This window comes from Phaseolus vulgaris, chromosome 2, assembly GCF_000499845.2.
Source record: "Phaseolus vulgaris cultivar G19833 chromosome 2, P. vulgaris v2.0, whole genome shotgun sequence".
NCBI lineage: Eukaryota > Viridiplantae > Streptophyta > Magnoliopsida > Fabales > Fabaceae > Phaseolus > Phaseolus vulgaris.
In genome coordinates this window covers 8124471-8130470 of record NC_023758.2, presented here as the reverse complement: position 1 = coordinate 8130470, position 6000 = coordinate 8124471, and the positions used below count along the sequence as shown (strand labels likewise).

The following is a 6000-nucleotide window of genomic DNA, read 5'->3' as shown; positions in this document are numbered from 1 at the left end:
GCCAAGGCTTTGCTTACCTCCCTATCGGCGGGAGATAGCTCTTCCAGGGTTTTGGCCCTGAGGAATTTAGGGCGCTCCGTCCAGTAAAGGGGGAAGCCATCCAAAGCTGTAGGATCGTGCTTGGCGCTGTACACCTTGAAGAATTTCCCTTTCCAGTTTTTATAAGAATTCTGGAAAAGGGATAGGAGGATCCTACCTGCGATCCCGGAAAAGCTTACCCAGAAGCTTTTCCTCTGTTTCTTCACCTCAAAGAAATGTAGGAAGATGTCTACGGAAGGGGGGATGCCCAGGTATCCACAAAGAATTTGAAAGCCCCTCACGAATGCCCAGCTGTTGGGATGAAGCTGGGCGGGGGCAGTGTTGATTTCAGTAAGAAGCTCCCGTTCGAAGGGAGTGAATGGGAGACGCACTCCTACGCGCTTGAACACAGTCTGGTACATGAAGAAAAAGGGTTTCCCCTTTCTAGCTCTGTCGTCCAAACAAACAGGTTCCCCAGGCCTGCCGGGACGGACGGAAATGTGGGCGTCGTGGGTGCGGCAGAAGGCGTTAAAGTTGTACAAATGAGAATCCCCCCGGTGAGCTTCCAGGTCCTGGAAGGAAGTCAGGCTGGTGCACTCACTCAGGAGCTCGTCGGGGGCCCAGGGGTAGAAGGCTTTGTAGTTGGACTCGGGGGTCGTGGGAGAAGGATCAGGCTCCGCGTTCGTGCGCATCATGGTGAAAATAGATAGCTAGAGAAAGAAGAGAAGAAAAAGGGTTTAGCAAGTTTCGCCATGGCAAGAAGGGGAAAGAACCCCAGGAAGCGTCACCCACGCGAGAAAAATCAGAGGAGGAAGAAGAAGCGGAGAAATGCAGTAATAACGAGAATAACAACAGTCCCAGGCAGTTCAATGAATCCTATAATGCGACGAAAGGGAAGAGTCGTGAATACTCGAGATCGTACCTTTGTTGTTGGAGTGGAGGCAGTAGACGAGCGCAGCAAGGAGAGAATTGCGATTGCAGAAGGGATTTTGAAGGCGATGAACAGTGTGAAGTTGCAGAGTGGATGAATGTAACAGTAGGGTAAGCGCGGGGTTTGGAGTAACTTAAACATTACATTTCGCAACTCGAGAGGCGCTAACCTAGGGCCGTGGGATCGTGCCACGCGTCAGAGGATCAATTACCCAAGGGAAACGCAAAGGTCCCTGGAGGATGGCCGCGCGATGGGCCACGTGGCGCGCGATCAAGAGTAGCCCAAAAGGTATTATCATCCTCATTTCAGGGGATGTCCAATCAGTCATTAAGAATGCCCTTGTGGTTCAGAAAATGTCACGTCAGTAATTCGAAAAATTGCTGAGTCAGCAGAGAATGACATGTCACCAGGAGGGCAAGTGGACGGCGTAGGCGAGGCTTTAGTCTTTACGCTGAAGACAAGTCTTCAGCTTAAGACTGGGGGGCTTGTGTACCGTCCCGTATCCGGGCGTTGACTAAGTCAAAGTCAAAGTTAACGCGAGGCGTCGCCTAGCTGGAGAGACGCCAAGAGGAAGCGTCACCAAGGCAAGGCGTCGCCTAGGTGAAGGCGTCGCCTCGTTGGAGAGACGCCAAGAGGAAGCGTTGCCAAGGCAGGGCGTCGCCTAAGTAAACGCGTCGCCCCACCAGGGCGTCGCCAGATCAAACAGTGCTAAAGTAAGGTAATCACGGTGTGGTTCCCCGATACCCATGGGTAGGAAAGACCATGGAGGGAGCGACGCCGTGGGAAGGCCTCAGGTCCCAATAGCCCGGGGCAGTAGTAAAGAGAAGGAAAAGGTGGCTTCAAGGCCATAGTAATAGTATCAGTGAAGGGCAGCCTGACTCGTGAGGTGCTCCTGCCGACCCAGAGACGCCTGTGCGGCAGATACGACTCAAGAGGAAAGTCACGCCCAGGGCAACCGGGTGCAGGGTACAAAAGGAAGGCAGATACGCTCTCAAAGTAAGTGGCTAGATACTTGGGGGCATGAGTTGGCACCCAAAAAGTCACCCCTAGCGCAGTAGCACTCCCAGCAGGAGGACTCACACGTAGAAACGTCCCCAGGTGGGCAGGAGCGCCCCCAGATGGGGTCATGGCGTCGTGAGGCCCTCCACGTGTACGACAACCATGCCAGAATAGAAACACCCTTCAGTCAGGTGCCAGGTAATTAAAAGTCATTCAATACAGTTTCCGTTTCGAGCATTCAGGTACTATAATGGCTCCCGAGCGTTTCAACGTCTTAAATGCGCTACGTTTTCTAATTAAGCGCTTTAATGAGTGCGTTACGTTTGTAATTAAAAGTGCTTTAAGGCGCTTTAAATGCTTGGGTAGTTTAAATAGCGCAGGGAATGTTGGCAAAAGGGTTGGAACTTTTGGGCAAATTTACCAGAGAACTCTCTAGTTGCTTGCTCGTGCTTCAAGGTTACGTACAAGTGACTGGGAAATATTTTTGCCTGAAAGAGACAACACACACATATACACAGTTCTTTCACCACCTTCAGAGTGCCATACGCGGTGCTCAGACACGTAGGTGGACAGTTTTTGGTGTTTCTTGCTGGCTGACTTGAGCGTCGGAGTGCACACGGCCGCTAGGGCGCCTCTTTGTCCTCTTTTTTGCAGGAATTCACAGGCAACCAGTGGGAAGGAGTCCCTAGCTGACGGTTGAGGTCGCGCACGAAGACGTCCTGGTCAACCGGACGGAACAATGTTCATTTGAAATTAAACCTGTTAATGTTGGGCTTAACAAAAATTGTTCTTCTTGATGTCTTTGTTGATGTCTTTGTTGCAGTTTCTTTTCAAAAATTTGCTAAACTTTCTAGATAGCAAACTAAGGTTCTCTTCATCACTTTCATCACTGGATTCTTGCTTGCTTTTGTGTTTGACAGCGTTTAAGGCAATGCTTCTCACATGCTTGTTTTCACTTTCTTTTACATTGAGTCTATTCATCTCTAACTCATGTTCCCTAAGCTTGCCAAACAAATAAGTCATACTTAATGATGTTAGATCTTTTGATTCAAAGATAGCAGTTACCTTAGGTTGCCAAGACCTATAAAGACATTTGAGGATCTTGATGTTTAGCTCTTCTTTTTCAAAGGTTTTCTCAAGGTTCATAAGGTGGTTGATGATGTGAGTGAACCTTTTCTGAACTTCAGCAATAGTCTCACCCTTGAGCATTCTGAACATTTCATACTCTTGGATTAGAGTATGCTTTCTGGCTCTTTTCACCTCATTGGTACCTTCATGAGTTACCTCCAAGGTGTTCCACATTTCCTTTGCTGATTTGCATTGAGAGACCCTGAAAAATTCATCTGAATTCAAGGCAGAAGTTATTATGTTTTTAGCAATGCAATCAAATTTGGCCTTTTTGCTTTCAGGATCAGTCCATTGAGACCAAGGTTTTTCAATGGAAGATTTATCTTTTTCAAATTTTGGAACAAAGGGGCAATTTTCAATTGCATCCCAAATTCCTTTGTCAAGGGATTCAATAAAGATTTTCATTCTGACTTTCCAAAATTGGTAGTTCAAACCACAAAACAGAGGTAGTCTGTTGATTGAAGCACCCTTCCCAAAGGGTAATTTATCAGCCATATAAAAACAGTTTTAGGATCACACTTGATGGAGATCAAGCCCAAGAGAACATGGAGGCCACTCATCAAGCTCAAGAAGAGGTGGAGGCACAAATGGAGGACGCCCATGGAGGTCAAAGTCCACCTCAAAGGATTACAAGAAGCATGTTCAAAGCCTTGGGAGCTAGAGGACATTTATTTTCTCTTTTTGTAGTGTCTTTAGTTGAAGGTGCTTAGAGGGAAACCTTAGAAACCTCTTTTGTTATAGCATCTTTTAGGCTTTAGTTAGGAGCTTTAGGGGGGTGTATTAGTAGATAGGTGTAGAAGTAGAATAGGGGGTGCCAAAGTGAAGGAAAGGATCACACCTTCCTTGCTTTGCAAATAGGCGCCGGTTCTAGTTTGAATTAGGAGGGAATTTTGAATTGTTTTAGCTTTCTTTTTCAGCACCTTAGGCTATAAATAGAGGTGCCTTCCTTGTAAATTTCAGATTTGATTTTATCTAAAGAAACTATACTCAAAATTGGAGTGAGCATTTGGAGAGCTTTTGAGCTTCTACTCTAGTCTTATCTTGAAGGACCATGGTTTCCTCAAGTGGCGGCTTGCACACTCATCTAGGAGCATCCATTCTTCTAGTGGCGTGATCATCCAACCATTCCTCCATCTTCATGAGCATTCTCTTCTCCTTCCTTTCTTCTTCTTCAATTTGTTCATGTAGCTTTGAGTTTTGAGTTGTTTTTGTTTCGGTTCCTTTAATTTTCCAGCACCTATTTTCTGTTTGCTTCTTAATTCTGTTCGGTACTTTTGTTTTTAATTCAATTCTGTTCGGTTTCTTCTTTTCCTTCTCCTTTGTTGATTCAATTTGACAATATTTGGTTCATCCAAATGAGTTTGGGATTTGGTACTTGTTATTGGTGAGTTCTTGATTTTAGAACCATGATCCAACTTCTAAGAAAGTGCCTCTATATTTTCCAGCTCAAGGTGATTCCTCAAAGTGTCAAGAATCTTGTTCTATGTGGCTATTGGAATCACATCATGTGGTATCATGAGTCTTAGGTTCATTCTTGTTTAATTGTTGAGTTGTGTGCACTTTATTTCAAGAACTCTTTTTAATTTCTTGCAATTTAAGTTTCTGTTTTAGAATTTTAATTGAGTTTTCTTGCTGTTTTTTCTTTTGCTCCAAGTGTTTGTGGAAAGGTTTATGGCACTCATCATTCTTATGAGTATGGTTGCTCTTTTGGAATGGCATTATCCTTCCTAGAGTTTACCTTAAGCTTCCTTCCACTTGTTACAATTTGTGTTGTGTCTTTTAATTTTTTGAATCATGTTAAGTTTTGTCTTAGTCATGTTATTCCATATATGTCATTACTTCTAGTAGTACTTTTATTGTTTTGATTGTTTCTTGCTTTGGTGTCATATAATTTTCTGAATTGATGTTGATCCTTTGAGCATTTTCTTTTTAGCATTGAGTTCATACTTGTATTCTAGACCTATACAAGTTCCAATACATCATTTTCTATTATGTCTTTGCTAGTTCATCATTCTGTTTTTTATTCCTATTAGGATTCCTCTGTTTCTGAAAAGAGTGCTTACTGTTTTTCCTTATTGCAACTGATTTACGTACTGTAAAATTCTGAAATTCTGGATTTGAGATATTCAAAGTGTTAGCAAAGAATAGAAAAAAGAATCATTCAAAAATATGAAGTACACAAAAAATGATAAATAAAATAAAAAAAGTGTACATTCCTGCCGAAAAAAATACGGTAATCTGGCAGTGATTTTAAAAAATTTATTTCTCTCAATTGGCTTACTGTTTTTAATTGATTCCAGTGCCATTATTGAGTTAACATCTTGAAGTTTCTGTGGTATAAATTTCATAATCCAGTTCGCTCTACAACGTTCCAGTTAAATCAGTGAATATCAAACACAGTTTGCATAAAAAAAAAAAAAATTTCTAGTAGCTAAAATTTTTGTTTTCTTCATCTACTCTAGTGCTTTTCCTTAGGTATTCTTTTGTGTGCCTACTTTTCTCATTGAGTTCTTTATTTTCTTGATTGTCTTTCATTCTTACTCTTTGAGTTTGTCTTACATATAGTTTTCCTTTTGCAATTACCTTTCCTTGCTTATACCTTTTCTTGTTTGTCTTTATTGTTTCTTTGGTTTTGTGGTGGTTTGCTCTTAAGATTGGTGTGCTTGCTTTGACATATTTCATTTGAGGATTCCAAGGCCTCAAGATCAGATTGGAGCAAGAACATTATTTCTTTGAGAGTGATATCTTTTTCAACCTTAAATTCACTTCGGCAGTTTCAATTGCAAAGCTCACTGTTTTTGCTAATTTTTAACTTGTTTGCTGTTTTGTGTGTTTGCTGTTTTTTTTTTTAATTACAAATGGCTGGATCTTCAAGTGATGCATCCTACAAGCAGAATTCTCCTTCCAAAGCTTCAATTCTTGGT

At 42.5% G+C, this 6000-nt stretch overlaps 1 protein-coding gene across 1 annotated transcript in view; it reads left to right on the top strand.

Annotated features, from left to right (window-relative positions):
* The first annotated feature begins 2353 nt into the window (after positions 1-2353).
* LOC137810573 (receptor-like serine/threonine-protein kinase ALE2) overlaps positions 2354-6000 on the top strand; it is an 81342-nt gene continuing 77695 nt past the window's right edge. Inside the window, exon 1 of the mRNA XM_068611915.1 lies at positions 2354-2359. The gene's annotated coding sequence lies outside the window, so the exon portion shown is untranslated. The remainder of the gene's footprint in view (positions 2360-6000) is intronic.